The sequence below is a fragment of the Protopterus annectens genome, chromosome 8.part0 (genome assembly GCF_019279795.1).
Source record: "Protopterus annectens isolate FY-2018-M chromosome 8.part0, PAN1.0, whole genome shotgun sequence".
Taxonomy (NCBI): domain Eukaryota; kingdom Metazoa; phylum Chordata; order Ceratodontiformes; family Protopteridae; genus Protopterus; species Protopterus annectens.
Genome location: NC_056741.1, coordinates 262,103,145 through 262,119,966, shown reverse-complemented (window position 1 = coordinate 262,119,966; position 16,822 = coordinate 262,103,145). Strand labels below are relative to the sequence as shown.

The following is a 16,822-nucleotide window of genomic DNA, read 5'->3' as shown; positions in this document are numbered from 1 at the left end:
GAGCTGGTAAGTAGCAAAATCCAAAGGGGAGACAAAGGGAGTTTACAGCCAGAGTCTGAGTTCACATCTAGAAGCCCGTCTCTGAGACAAGAAGGACTGCTACTCACAAACCATGTGAAAGAATTGATAAGACTGCATTATATACTGGAATTAACTGGAAACAACTGAAATTAGACTGGAATGCAAGTCTTTGTTAATTACCCAAACATGTTCTGAACAGGTGCCAGTCTCTCCTTTACGAGTCAAGTCTTTTGTACTTTTCAGAATAAGTTCTGCAACATGTGTAGTTCGGTTAATAATGCTTTATTAAAGGTTCACACTATCCACATGCTGTCATCATTAACAGTGCTGATAAATATAACAATCTTTAGAAATACTGAAATGCTGGTTAGTAATATCAGTGCTGCTACTTATATCCAAAGTTTCTGCACGTATACTCTGATTCTCCTGAGTGAACGAAAACTGCCAAACAAACTGTTGAAGTTGAAAACCTACCGCTTGTTCATTGGATGATTCTCCTGAGTAGTATAAACTAAACAGTCTTTATTTGACCTGTCTTCTGTACTCAGGACTGTATTGTAGACCTGTCTTCTGTACTCAGGCTTGAGTGTCTGTAATGTAGCTTTTACATATAAGCCCAATACCAAACTTCCTTTCTTGAATGCTGAATATTTAATCTTTTCTGTATGTCAGTCCGAACTAACTGACTGACTTCACTAACTGTATCTGTCATAATTCCTAATACCAAAACCCTGTAATGCTTTTCACACCTCTTTAGCCTTGGTTTCCAAGCCTTGCATTGTTTGTGCCTCTTTATCTAGCATTCCATTACTATGTACATCTTTCCCTTGAGAAAGAAATATTCTGTAAACCTCATTAATGTACATCTTATGCATAGCCGGCAAGATTGCATCTATCCCGTGAGAAAGGAACATTCTGTATTTCTCTGAAGCTGAATGCATACATGTAAACACAAGTCTGACTCTATATTTTCAAGCCTATTATTGTACCTTAATGTACTACAGTGAATTCACTAAGACTACCCTCACTCTAATAGCTCCCCATGAGGTCCCTGATGAAAGTTTTAGAGGGACCTGCTTTTGTAGTTATGTTATATCTGTATTACTTACTACTGTAATCTGGTTTGAATACACAGGCTTCATGCCACCTTACTAATAATCTGCATATGTGTAATAAACTCACAATTTTAATTTTGACCACTGTCACTTAAGATTTATGGCCTGTTTGGATAGAAGTCTCTTAAGTTTATGATTTTTATGAAAAAAATACACTTTATTTTGCTTTTGCCTCTTCTTAAAAGAACTCAATTGTATTTATTCTGCTGCAATTATTACTGCTTGGTAATAACTACCAGATTAAATTGTAACTGTTATTCTAAGCCTTTTGGTTTAAGCACTTGGGCTTCAGACCAGTTGTTTTACATTAAGAAGGTTTGTGGTCTGCACTGTTATGGCAGGACAGGTAGCTTACATCCTTCTAAGTTGGGAATTGCTGATTGAAGGCTCAGTGCCTGTTATTCTAAAAGTGTATTAGTTCTGGTTTAAGCACTTGGGCTTCAGGCCAGTTAATTCACATTAAGGTTTGTGGTCTGCACTCTTGTGGGAGGAGAGGTTAGATTCTGTCCTTCTGAGCTGGGAATTTCTGGTTAAAGGATTATTGTGCCTGCGTATTTGAACTGTTTCTTTCTGAAATTGGTGCGCTTTGTTTGCTGTAGCATAGACTAGATTCAGGCATGCTGAATCTAGCTTTGTTTGTGAGCACTAATCCAGACCATCTTTTTTTGGAGAAGGTTCCCCTACACCCTAGTGGCAGAAGTGTGCAGTTAGAACTTGTCTGATTGAAGACTGCTGGAACGGGGCTCAGTTTTTAACTTTTTATTGGTTAATTTGTTTAAATCAGTTTGCTCATTTGCTACTGTTATACTAAAAAAAAAATACACTTTATGCATCGCCACTTAGCTAGGTTTAAACTATTTCTGGCACCATAAAGTCTGCTCTTCAAACTTTTCCTTAGAACTAGCCAGTTTTTTAGTTTTAGCACTCAAATCTGTTTCTTTGAGCTCAGCACTTGTTCAGAACTCGTTGTAAGCATTAAATAAGCTACAAATTACTACAGCACTAAACTTTCCTCACTTGTCTGGAGGAAAACAGTTTTTAGTACTTAATAAATAAGCACCTATCCAGGCATGTCTAAGGGTCAGCTCCTGGTGTTTTCTCCAGTCTACCTGATGAATCTGGGCATCTTGGGGCAATGCAATTGCCTCATGTACACAGACAACCCTCTCCTCCTACCACCCACCACTACAACCTATGAGAGATGCACTTATATAACCAAACTGGAAGCAAAACTCTCTTCACCCAAGACTGGACTAGACAGTCAAGAGGAGAAGGTAAACACTTGCACCACACCACACTCATCACATAGTCCCTCAAAACCTACACCACCAAAACACACACATAGCAACACAAAACACACACCTACATTCACGGAGGTTCTCAATAAAAATCTGCTCAAGCAACAGAGACATCCAAAGGAGAAATGCAAGCAACCTCCTCCCCCCAACACAACCCAAATGACACACCTCCCACAAACTCAGTGTGCCACTCAACAGCAGCCCATAATGCATAACAATGTACCCAACACTCTAGTCATAGGTGACTTTATAGTCAGGCACACTGATGTTCCACTCACCAGGCTAAACAAGGAGAAAGTTACTGTCAGCTGCCTGTCGGGGGCCAGGATCCGCCACATAACACACGCACTCAGGTCACTCCACAACAAGTACAAATATGACTCTGTCATTGTCCATGTTGGAAAAGAGGCATGCAGGAGCTCTCTGATCTTGTAGCCCAGGCAGGTATGACCCTAGCCCTGAGTATTATCCTGCCATCACCCAGAATGATAAAACAGTACAAGAACAAAATGAACTGACTTCAACAATTGGCTAAGCTCCTGGTGTTATTCTAAGGGAATCCAGTATCCATCTGCCTGGGATGACATGATCGACAGACAACGATGCTTTGCCAGAGATGGTCTGCACCTGTCGCCCTTGGGATTCCGAATACTGGCTAAGGCTCTTACTACACCTGTACTGCCTTTTTTAGGCAAGGTTCAAATGACAAATTCACCACTGTAACAGGTACAAGCAAGCAAAATTTGAGGGTAATGCTACTCAGTGCTAGAAGTCTAAACCTCAAAATACATTCACTCAAGGCACTCTTTAAAATGGAGAACAGACCTGTTTCAAGGCTCCAGACAGCACCCCTGCATTACCAGGCTATAATTCATACCACACCTTTTGGCCACCTAACCTGGACCGAAACACTCATGGTGGAGGATTGTCCATATTCATTAAGGATATCCACACCTCCAGGCTAGTTGCTCAGCATAATGCATCTCAGATTATCCAAGTACAACTAACTCTGGGCAAGACTGCAATCCAAATTGTAACTTGCTACAGATCCTCCACATGCCCCAGGATTCCCACTCCTCATTTCTTGATGCACTGGAAAATATTAGGGTACAACCCAACACCCTAATAATGGGCAATTTCAACTACCCCACCATTACCTGGGAAAACTATTCATGTACCAACCCTTTTGCTCAACGTTTTCTGGAATTCATAAATTCCAATGCCTTGGATCAACTCATCCACACCCCCACCAGGTGCAGCAATATCCTAAACCTGGTCATTACCAACATGGGCGACCGGTGTTCCACACCAGAGGTCAATTCCTCATTGGTCAGATATGACCACAAGCTAATCAGCCTAGACATCCACATCCCACCCCCACCCTCCATTAGGGAAACCACTGTAAAAAATTTCTGCAAAGCCAACTTCACGCTTCTTAAAAGAGAAGTGGCAAACTTCACGACACCCATGCAGATTGACAATAGAGATACGACTGCTGAATCCTACAGAAATGCACTTTATAAGCACTTACAGGAGTGCATGGATTGTGCTATCCCTAACAGAACCAAGATGCTATCCTCCAAAAAAAGGAAGCCAATCTGGTGGTCCCCTGCCATAAACAAACTCTACAACAGAAGAAAGAAACTGTTGCAAACAAGAGTAAAATCCCATGATTGGAGGGGTCTACTTTACATGATCAACTTTTCAGAAAGTCGACTTTCATATGGCCAAGACAATATGACCGACTTTCGGAAAGCTGACCATGTAAAATAAACACATTAAACACAACAAACACTTACCTTAAACTCCGGCCCCCACACCCGCCCGTAATGTTAATACACCAACTCCGAGAACCCACTACAGTGCGGAAGAGGGAAATTTTTCCATTCCGCACTGTACGGAGATAGCGGTTCCCCACAGTCAGCTTTTCAAAAGTCGATCACATGGTCTCGGCCATATTAAAATAGACTTTCTGAAAAGTCGACCATGTGAAGGGGACCCGACTGCAGGCACTCACTGGTCAGCCTCAGTAAGAAGCTGAGATCCCTCATAAAATCCTCCAAAGCTAGTTACGAAAACAAAATCGCCACTGATTCTAATGACCAACACAAAGCATTCTATAGCTATGTCAAGAATCTCAATGGCAACACTCAGATCTGTTCTGAGTTACAGTACAATGGCACTAGATATACAGAACCAACAGATATTGCCAACATCTTGGCAGATAGGTTCAGTGCTAACTTTACCCCCTCTCACCCCCTAAAGGGCCCATCTCTATACTGGAAGAATGCAAAGTTCCTGTAATCACGGCTGCACAGGTAAAATCCACACTCTCCAAAGCCAAAAACACAGCATCCATCCATGGGACCTGACAACATCCCAGGCTGCATTCTACATGAACTACAGAATGAACTGGCACCCCACCTAAGCACCATGTTCAATCATAACCTCACCCCAGGCTTTGTGCCCACTGAATGGTGCACAGCGACAGTTATCCCACTCAACAAAGGGGGAGCCACCACGGACCCCGGGAACTACCGCCCCATTAGTCTAAAGAGCCTGGTCTGTAAGGCCATGGAACGTATCATCATGGAACTTATAAACAAAGACATTGGTAATCTCCAAACTCTGGACCCCACCCAGTTTGGGTTTGTAAAAGGCAGATCATGTCTCCTAAACCTGACAGACTTCTTGGAAGCAGTCACCAAAGCTGTAGACGAGGGTAAGGTGGTTCACACAGCCTATCTAGATCTCACCACGGCTTTTGACACCATCCCCCACACTGGAATTATAGATAAACTCACTAAACTAGGTATACATCCCTATGTCACAAGATGGCCTGCCAAGTGGCTCACTGACAGAACCCACAATGTGAAAGTAGCAGACTCCAAATCCGACTTCAGACCAGTGACAAGTGAAGTACCACAGGGTCCAGTCCTGGGTCCTCTCCTATTTGGTATCTACTTTTCTGAAGTACAGGCTACCACAGAAGGTCTTTGGCTAACAAAGTTTGCAGATGACTGCAAACTAGGAGCCATAATTGAAACTCCTAACGATGTGGACATCCTACAAAAGGGCCTCACTGAGACAGATGCCTGGTGTCAAAGCCATGGCCTTAAGCTCAATGCCAAAAAGTGCAGTGTCATCCCCTTTGGTAAAAACTCTGTACCCATGAGCTACCACATAGGTGGTAGTCTACTTAACACCGAAAGTGTGATAAGACACCTTGGGACACAGGTGGGCAGTAGTCTCTATTTTGATAATCACATCGCCACAGTGGTTAGGAAATCCTTTAACGTGGCACACCTCATCGCAAAAGGTTTCTCATCCAGGAAAAAAGAGGTCACTGTTCCTCTCTACTTCTCACTCATTAGACCCATTATATAGTACAGCACCCCTTTTGGTATGTACCTCACAAGACATCAACAACTGGAAAGCCTGCAGAAATACCTCACAAAGACCGTCTCAAAAAAATCCAGCTTTAGTCCATCGCATATCACCTACTCAGAGGCGATCTATGCCTAACACACAAAGCTAAGTCAAACCAGAGCTGTTGGACATGCTCCACTTAAAGAAATCCCAATCCCTCCGAGCTACACGTTCTAGGAAACTAAACCTTGTCACCACAACAAACAGCACATGCTGGAGGGATAGATTCCTGTCCCAGAGACTTCCCATACTCTGGAACAAACTACCTATCTATATCAAACAAAGCTCCTCATTAGCACTCTTCAAGAAAAATCTTGATGATTGGATGGGAAATAGGAAATTCACCCCGGGGATCACCTCTGTGGCTCTGCTCGACAGGGGTACAGGAAAATAATTTTCTTGGGTGGCGAAAGACAGGGTACCTTTTTGGCTAGGCTTGTATAGGCCATAGGGCCGATAGCCTAGTACCTACCGATGAACCTATGAACTTGACAATTGTTTTTCTTTATCTGGTGAATAAACTTGCAATTTTAATTTTGACCACTAGGTGTCACATCTGTTTGGATTGAACTCTGTTACCTTTATGATTTATTTACCATATCAACTAGATCCACAGTCTTTAAAGTTTCTAAGTCTTAAGTTCTGATGTGTGCGTGATGTAGCTAAAACCTGCACATTATTCTGAAAATCTGTCTCTTTTAACTCTGTGGTTTCTAAAGCTTATTAGGCCAGGTAATTCTTTTAACTCTGCTGTTCTGGAAACAGCATGGAGAAAATGCCATACACATCCTTAACCTGTCTTTGTGAGTCTTTTAAGTTAGAAAGAGTACAAACTGTTAACCCTGTCTATTTTTCCCCATCTCTGTAAGCTGTAATGGCTTCCAAGTGGATGAAATGAGATTTCGTCTTTGCATCTGCTCTAAGATGTTCACCAGTATTTTCGACAGAGAGGGAGTTTCCATTTTGCAGTTTTGCCTATAGATTTCTGAAAATGGTAAGCCTCTTTCTGAAATAACATGGATATCAGCAAGGACACAAGTGCTAAATGCACATATTATGTGGACATAAACAAACAAGACTCCTGATAAAGTCTGGACATTATTACATCAGTGGCATGAACAAGCCAGTAGTGATGTTAAAGGTAATACAGCATTATTTGGTATAAATACAAGTGAGAAAGTTTGTGTGTGTAAATGCATTCATTGTTTTGTTCAGTATGTACAACAGCATAAAACTCAAGTTAAATGTTTTAACTGTGAAGACGGATATCCTTGTTTTTCTTTAACATGTCAAACTATATTACAGAAACTGTCAGTAAAGACTATGCAGGGCAAGATAAAATTGTCAAATGATGTCAAAAGTTATTTTGTAATGTCAGTTTCTAAAGAATCCAAGTCATTTTTGCATCATGCTAAAAGCTCACAGGTTGTAGAGACAGTTTAAATGTTTCAGACCTACTGCTCGCAGTGGGATGCTTTTATTTTTTACAATATGTTAACATTTGAAAACTGGCTTTCGCATACAGCTGGGAATGCATTGAATGATTCACTGCAAAGATGTCTTTGGTATTTACAAAATATATAGTAACGCACACAAATGACACTTGTAAAGATTTGCATGCAGTACAGAAACATGCAAATGTATTGGTTAACACAGCTAAAGTGCTTAGAAAGACATTCTACCTGGCCAATTAGGGAAAAAAAAGTAACCATACAGATTTATGTTGTGTAGGGTATACCAGAAATAACAGTCAAGCTACATAAATATGGTTTGTCAGGATTTAAAGGGTTAAAAATTACAGCAGGTAACAGATCGACAACTCCATACAGCTCTGTACTAACAGTCAAGTTACAGGAATACAATTTTGTTAGGATTTAAAGAGTTAAATATCACAGTAGCTAACAGTCTGAAGTGTAATAGCTATATACCAGGTATGGACATGTCATCAGAGTTAACTACAGCGTTGTTAGAGTATTTTAATATTACAGTTTCTGACAGTATGCTAAAACAGGCAAAATATAACAAAGAAGATATTTTTAAGCATAACTTTTTTATGAAGATGAGTTTAAAATAGTAAGTGCAATAGGACGTCAGAAAAGGAGAACAAGGTTGGGGGGGTGAGAACAGGGATGTACTGACAGCATCATCAGCTCAGCCCCACCAGCTATGGGAAGCCCTGACAGACAAATTGCATGTTTTTTCTGTAAAAAAATTGGGATGCCTCAAGCAGGACTGTGTATACTACAGAAAATGGAAAAGGAGGGAGATAGAGAAAGGAGTATTTGTAAGGGACTCAGAAGAAAAAGAAGTCAAAAAGAAAGCAAAAGTTGTAGGATGATAACACAGGGGGTCAAAGTGAACTGAGTGTTAACCAACAGTATATGACAATATAAGTTAGAGAGATAATTTCAGATCTTATGAGAAGAGACAAAAACAGACTGTGGGAAGCTAAAAGTTCTGATTAGTGGGAGGTACAAGAGAGAATTTGGCACAGGTAATGGAGCTAATAGCTCTCACCCATAAATTGCAAGCAGGAAAGGACACACTGTCAATGGTGTTATTACAGTCTTGACCATAACAGGCATCTCAGGGAAGGCACACTAACTTAAGACAGGTTACTTTTTGTAGCAGGAGAATACTCCCGTAAAAAAAGGATATCATCCTTACATTAAAAGTACAGCTGTGTACACTTACCATAAATGTAGATGTTCGAGTGTATTCACTGTTGCAGTCATCACCTGTGGGTTATCCCTGCTGTGGTAGCCCTCGGCCGGCCCAAATACCAGAGTCAATGTTTTTCTGCATCAGCTGCTGTCGCTTGCTGGCTGACGTCAGGTCATCAGTGCTATAAAGGAAGGCAGCTGATGCAATTACATCAACTTTTCTTGTCCTAACCAGTCAGAGGCCCAAGTAAATATAGAAAGTGGTCCTGGTGGCTAAAAGCCACCGTTAGAAAGTTATGTCTCCCTAAAGAAAGAAGACATAAGGGGGAAGGAGGGTGGGAAACCAGGACTGCAACAGTGACTACACTAGAACATCTACAATTATGGTAAGTGTACACAACTGTACTATGTTCTTCGTGTTTCACTGTTGCAGTCATCACCTGTGGGAGGATTCCTAAAGCTGAGGAGAGGGGTGGTAGGATTAGTAAGAGACCTAGGAATGGGTCAGCATGCCCTGCAGAACTGCAGAGGCAAACCCTGCCCTAGCCTTAGAAAATAGAGGTAGGTGGTAATGCTTGGTAAAGGTATGGACAGAAGTCCAGGTGGCAGCTTCCAGGATGTCCCTGGTGGGAACTCTTCTGAGGAATGCTGTGGAAGTGGAGGCTGCCCTAGTGGAATGGGTTTGAATAGACTTTGGGGGGGGGGGTTCCCATGCAAACTGTACCAAAAATGGATACAGTGCGATATCCATTTGGAAATGGTTTGTTTGGAGATGGGCTTCCCCTCTGCCCCTTGGGCAAAGCTGACAAGTAGTTGGGTCTGTTTAACTGAAGGGTTTAGTATGGTCTAGATGGTATCTGAGGTGTCTGTGCACGTCCAGTGAGTGCAGAATTCTTTCCCCCTTGTTTTGAGGGTTAGGAAAGAAGGTGGGTAGATATGGCCAGGTTGAGAGTTATATTAGATACCACCTTGGGCATAAAGGATGGATTAATCCTCAGGGAGACCCTGTCTGCATGGAAGATGATGACGCTCAATGGTCATCAGTACCTGAAGTTCTGAAACCCTTCTGGCTGAGGTGATAGCTAGGAGAAAAACAGTCTTCCAGGAGAGGTATCTTAGTTCTGCTGAAACAGCAGGTTCAAAGGGTGGTAAAGTTAGTTTTCCAAAAAAAAAAAAAGTTTTTCCCAGGCTGGAGTGGGTGGGCCTTCTGGGAGATCTGATATTAGAAGCTCCTCTGAGGAATTGTTTAATCAAAGGATGGAAGAACAGGGGCTGTTCTGTATCAAAATGAGCTGAAATGGCTGAGCAGTGGATTTTAACAGAGGGGAAGGAGAGGCCACTATTAAGTAGCTCTGCTAGGTAGTCCAGGAAAAGAGGGATGGAAGGTTGTGAGGTACTGCCCCCTCTGGACTGGCTCCAGGAAAAGAATATTTTCCATTTTCCTACATAAGATTTTCTGGTGCTGGACATTCTGGCCTCTGTGATCATGTCTAGGACCTGTTTGCTTAATAGGGGCCCCTTGTTCGCCTTTAGAGTATTAGCCATACTGATAGTTTAAGAGTCTGCAGGTCTGGGTGCAGCACCCACCCCCCCAACCGAGTTAAGAGTTCTGAGATCAGGGGAAGCTGCCTGGGAGGCTGTAAGGTCAGGCTGTGCAGTAAGGGGTACCAATATTGTCTGGGGCAATCTGGAGCAATAAGAATGGCCTTTGGTCTCTCCTCCCTTATTTTGATCAGTACCTTAGAGATAAGAGGCAGAGGAGGGAATGCGTACAAAAAGAGGGTGTTCCATGCTAGGTGGTGATACTCCCTGGTACCAAATTTCTTCAGCTGATGGTTGGGATGTGAAGCAAAGAGATCCACCTCCAGAGTCCCTCACGCCTGAGTGATTTGTAAAAAGATTTCTCTGTGGAGCTGCCACTCATTGGGGGGGGGTCCAGAGTGTTGTTGATCCCTGGTAGGCATTGTCCTATCAGATGTAGTCCCATGGAAGAGGCTGACAGACAGAGGTTCATGGCTAACCTGCACAAAGGGTAAGATCGGGTCCCTCTCTGTTTGTTGTTGTACATTACTGTGGTGGTGTCTGTTTTGATAAGGAGAACCCCTGGCTTGAGATGGGGTTTGAAGGATGTCAGAGCCTTTTATACTGCAATCATTTCCTTCTGGTTGATGTGCAAGGGAAAGGTGCTGGGCATTCCAAAGACACTGGGTGCACCTGCCTTGTAGGTGAACACCCCAAGCTATGTCTGAGGCGTCGGTGTTAACGGTCTGCCTGGTTGGGAGGAGGGTGAAGGGAAGACCATTGTCCTGGGCACAGGCCCCTGCCCACCAGAGAACGGCCCTTATGCAAGGGGATCAGAGGTAGAGAGGTCTCTAGAGGCTGAGAGTGCTGACACCAAAGGTTCTTTAAGGTATCAGTAAATTTTTCTCATGTAAAGCCTGGCCAGAGGAATTAGAAGGATGCAAGATGCCATGTACCCCAAGGCTTGCAGGAACTTCCTCATAGTGAGGTGACATCTGGAAGCCATCTGGGTAAAATAGAGAGGCAGGAAGCTCTGTTTTTCTGGGGATAGGAAGGCCATTTGGGATGCTGTGGCCAGCAGTGCCCCCAAGAAAATGATCTTCCTGGACGGTGTTTGCCTTGATTTCCTCTCGTGGATGGTATACTCTAAGGAGGTTAGGAGGGTTTTGACAAAGAGGAGGTCCTTGAGGAGTTTTTCTTTGCAATCTGCCTGAATGAGACAGTCGTCCAGATAAGGGTAAATTTGTATATTTTTCTGTCTGCAAAACGCTATGACTGGGGCTAAGCATTTGGAGAATACCCTGGATGTAGTAGATAAGCCAAAGGGTAGCGTAGAGAACTGAAAGTGTTGTGAGCCTGCTCTGAAGCGAAGGAATGTCCTGATGGATTCCCTTATGGGGATGTGGAGGTAGGCATCTTTTAGCTCTAGGGTAACTAACCAGGCATTTTTTGATAGCATAGGTAGCAGCTGCTGCAAAGGTAGCAGTTTGAATTTAGGAACCACCAGGAAGATGTTCAGAATGGATAGATCCAGGATGGGGTGCCAAGTTCCCTCTCTTCTAGGAACAAGGAATAGTTTGGAAAAAAAGCCTTCGCATGTTTGGTTTGAGGGGACAGGTTCTACTGCCACTTGGGATATGAGAGTTTGGACTTGTTTTAATGCCTCTGCCCACTGATTTGGAGGTAAGTCTGGGTACCCTCTTGGAACTGGGAGTTCGTTGAAGGAGAATTTGTATCCCTGAGAAATGATCTTTAAAACCCATTGGTACTTTGTTACAGAAAGACAATTCTCTTTGCAGAGGGAGAGCCTTCCTCCTAGTTTGTGGTGAGTGAAAAGAGGGCAGAGGGGGGAGAGGGAGTCATTGAGAGTTTTTGCCATAGAGGGATGGCTTAGAACTTCCTGCCTTTGGAGTGAAAGTTGTCCATTGTTTGGTTCTCTGCTGTCCCTGGGATAAGCATCCGGGTGGTCTGTCCCTGCGGGGCTTACCTTGACCTTGTCTGCTAGGTGCAGGAAAGGACCAGTGTTTTGAGGGAAAATTCCTACTGAACCTAGGAGGTTGTACCTGAAGGAAATATTTTATTGTTTGCATAGATTTTGCTTTGTCTTCCATCTTTTTAAGAACCTCTTCTGCTTTGACTCCAAACAAGCAGGCCTTATCCAAGGGTGCATCAAGTAATTTAGATTTGACATGATCAGGGGGAGGTTGTTCTTTCAACCATGGATGTCTCCTAATGACAGATCCTGACACTGCTGCCCTGTTTGAGGCTTCTAGGGCATTATAACCACAGTATGAAGAATGTTTAGCCACTTGACAAGTGGAGTGCAGTAAATCTGCTAACTCTTTCGAATTGGCACAGTCAGGAGAGGTTGAAATCTTAATAGTTCCAAAGTGTGCTGTTGATATTTTAACATGTGGAAATGGCAGTTGAGTGCTCTGATAGCCAAGGTCGCAGAGGTATATACTTTTTTATCCCATCTGTCCAGACCTCTTGAGTCCTTGTCAGAGGGAGTAGGATCCTTTGCAGAACTAGCCTTATAGCTCCTTTTGGTCCCTGTGTAATGACCTCTGGGTCTGCAGCAGGATTTCTGTACAGGTATGTGTGAGAATCCGGTACTCTGTAATAGCAGTCAGGTTTTCTGGGAGCAGGTGGGAGGGTGTTAGGAGTTAAGCTGGATTCCTGGAAGACATCATCAACCACCTCTAAGATAGGAGGGTGGCCAAGGTTCTGTGCTAGGGCAGGTCTAGAAACTCTCTTAGTCTTTTCTTAGACTGAGAGAAGTCCTGGGATTCCCAGTGGAAATGCTCCCTGAGGTTGTGAGGGGTTTCCCCAAAAGAAAGATCTTCTGGTGGGGAGGCAGAAGGGATGGATTCCTCTGTATCTGAATCCTCATATGCAGTAAGAGGTTGTTCCTCTTCCAAATCTGAATAGTCAGACTCCTCAGAATCCTGTTCTGTCAGTATTTCAAGGGGAAGAGAGGACAAAAAGATTTCTGCGGCATACCGGACTCCAAAAGGGTATCAGTATAGGCCTGCAAAGGTATCAAATCGGGCATTAGGGGATGTGAAAGCACCTCACTGAATTCTGGAGAACTGATGACCTGCTTAGTGGTAGAGTCATCGGAAGGCTTAGCCTTGTGTGCCTCTATCTCTATCCTTACATTTTTTCGGAATGTCAACAGATTGTTGGCTGACGGACACCATTTCGGAATGTGAAGACGGAAGACGAAAATACCTGACTACAAAAAGAGCTCTACGACAAATGGTTCTAGCGTTAAAGAGGGCACAGAACTGGCAATGTTGTGGTCTGGGCCTAAACAAGTGATGCAGTATGAATGGAAGTTTTAGTGTGGTATTTGCTTTCCACAGCAGATACAATTGTTAACTTTTTCGGACATCAGTTAGTGCAAGAAAAAAGGATCCCCAAAGGGGTACTTAGCTTTAGACGTTTACAGCTGTAATTCAAACTCTGGTAGCGACTGACCAGTACACTTGCGAACTGCTTCTGCTATAGGCTCCACAGCAAGAAAGACTGATGTAATGGCATTCACTGCCTTCCTTTATAGCACTGACAACCTGATGTCAGCCAGCAAGCAACAGCAGCCGACGCAGAAGAACATTGACTCTGGTATTCGGGCCAGCCGAGGGCTACCACAGCAGGAATAACCCACAGGTAATGACTGCAACAGTGAAACACGAAGAACATTTGCTTTTGGCCATTTACTGGGGAATAAGACAGACAAAATATCTGACAATCAAAACTTTGCTAAATGACAGTGAGATAAACAAAATCACTGAAGGGGTTAGTCATATATTCCTGCAGTGTATGCGTATGATGCACATTTCTGGAAGGATGGGAAGTACTATACTGGGTTTGCAACAGTAAGATTGCAAAAGAGAGACAAACCAATTACGGTTAAGTTACCAAGATACATGTCATCACAAAGGGCTGAGCTAGAAGCTGTACAATATGTTTTGCAGCATTTACATCTAGTAAGTATTTACAGTGACAGTGCATATGTAGTAAATTCTCTGAGACTACATAAGGCGATGTGGGCTAGAAGAGGGTTAACTGATAATGCAGGACTGATTAAAAAGTACAAGTTGCAGTACTTTAAGGTTAAAAGCAAAGCATCAAATATGGATAAAACACCTGCAAAAGTACATCACTAGCCAAAGAGTAAAGTACTTAGTAACAGGAATAGAGTTGTGGCAAACAAGACAAAGTAGATGTTCCAACCTTAAAAGTAAGGACAGTTCCAAAAGGAGGTGTATGTATACAACAGATAGGATCAAAACAAGTAGAGGTCAGTAAATGCAAAATCAAAGTAGCTAGGAAATAATACATTTGCATTACAAAAGCATATAAATAGCTTGCTATGGAATGGGAAGCAACCTGTTATGTAAGATATGTAATACCATCAATGAAATTAGCTAAAGAATTACCTGAAGGTAAAATATTGGTACATTAGATCAACCATAGCTCTACAGTCATGACATAAAAGCAGCAGAAGCGAAAGGGACTTTACGCTCTTATCAACGAGGATTGCTGTACTTGTATTCCAGACAAGACAGAATCCATCAAACAACATTTAAGGAAAATACAACTAGCATCTAATAAGGCTAGAAAGACATGGAACAGTGACTGGAGTGATTGGTTAAATGGATTATTTCCAGAATGGTGGAAAACCATAATTACAGTTTTAAATGCTGCAGCAGCCATTATTTTGTTGATCATAATAATGTGCTAAACTTTGTATTAAAAAGACTGTCAATCAGGTATCTATTGTAACTAATGCAGGTGGTAAAGAAAGTAATGAATGGAGGCATGATTTTTCTGTAAATATATATATATTTTTTTGTTTTCAAAATAAAAAGGGGAATTGATAGAATTTTGTAAATTAAGACTGGTTTCCCGCATAAGTAACATGCATAACCGTTTTACCTTCACAGTTAACAGAGGTTTGGTAATCATAACAACAGTGTGATATTTTAGAAATAGCATGTGACAAAATATGCATTGGTTTAATAGAATGTACTTGTGTGAAACAAAAAGTATTATACTTCTGAATTTTTTTGTATCAAATGGCATTAACAATAGAGGCTTGTTGAAATATACTAAAAAGCTGAATGCACACAGATATTCAAGCTAAAGGGAAATGGCTAACACACAAAAAAAAAAAGTTTTAACTACCCTATCAATGAAAGAGCATTTCGGCATGCTGAAAACTGGTTTTCTCTGGATAAGCAAGGTTAACACAACAGAAAAGTTACAGACTATCCAATTACTGAAAGATCTTTTCTGAAAGAACATTTCGGCTGCAGAGAACTGGTTTTCTCTGGATTCAGATAAGGATACAAAGAAGGCTTCAATACAGGAAAAGAATGTTTTCATCAAGGACAAAGTTTTGAAACTGTAAAACTGGTTGCAATGTCACTTTGGTGGACAGTTTGTAATCTGAGTCAGCTGAGGAAGTGCAGTGTATCTGACACTTATATCCATGTTATAAAGCAAATGTAATTAAATTCACAGTAGTGCTTGGTCAGCTTGTTTCGATAAATTTGTCAGCAATTACAAATATGCAGTTACACAGTCAGTTTGTCTGTGTAATCTGCTGTTAATTTCAATGTAACACTATGGTGGTGACAATCAAGTGACTAAGGATGGTGAGAAACCAAAGGTCTCACTCCTGACAGAAGGCACCACGGATTTATGTCCTGCTCAGTTTTGTATTTTTCTGAGGATATGGAAGATGATGGCTCCATACAGCATGATGACCAGGTTAGCAACCAAGAGTGGCCTATGAAAGTAAGTCAGAGACTGTTGCCTCAAACATGGTATCCAAGACCCTTAACACCTGCCTTTCATACTCTTGACTAGGATCTGTAAAGAAGTTTCTTAATCAAGTCTTCCATGAACGTCAATGTCAGCCAGATAATGGGCTGCCAATGAAGGCCTATAAATTGGCTACATGATGACTGCAAGTTGCTTGGTTGAAGGCACTGGCTAATGCACTGATGGTGAACCTTTTGGGTTTGGTGCATCAAAAGCTCCTGGCACAAAATAATTCAGTGCACTTCACATGAGCAACGAATGCCAAAGCAGTATCTTTGGCAACTTGGGTCTTGGTGATCGCTGACGTGTCACCCAAAACATTGTGGCATGTGTCAACTTTGACATGCATGTCATAGGTTTGCCATTACTAGGCTAATGTCATTGTCCATTTCCAAACAACAAATGCAGAACCAGAGACATCCTCACATCAAGATCTGGATCTAGCAGACTCAGTTTCACTTTGAAGGTTTAGCTTTCTTGGGCATCTAGTGCTTCAATTTTTCCTTTGATACAAACTAAAAAACAATCAAGACTTAAGTGGCAACTCAGAACAAGGGACTAAGGAACAAGCATCCCCCAACTCTTCTTTTTGGGGATATTTCCTTTCATCCTTTGGATGGAATGTTAAACCAAGACCCCATCTGCCTAAGTTGGTGGCAGCACAGCTAGATGCAAAAGAACCAATGCACTTACCAAAATGAGTTAGGGAAGATCCCCAGTGTCTTGGCCAAAAAATCCCCTAGTCAGTATGAATACCCCCTCGAGAGTTCCCTGAAAAGGTACAGTTGTTCACACTAAGCCAAAGTGTAAAATAAAATAAATAAAATGCACTACAAAACCATACCAATATTGTAAACATACCACAGAGCTAGATACACAAAAACATGAGACATTTGCCAACCAGGTGTAGTATATTACAATGGCAGAACCGTCTACTTCC

The 16,822-nt window shown here is 42.1% G+C and overlaps 1 protein-coding gene across 8 annotated transcripts in view; it reads right to left on the bottom strand.

The window, feature by feature from the left end:
• GATAD2B (GATA zinc finger domain containing 2B) overlaps positions 1-16,822 on the bottom strand; it is a 1,632,840-nt gene that overhangs the window by 229,983 nt on the left and 1,386,035 nt on the right. The gene's annotated exons all lie outside the window — the stretch shown is intronic.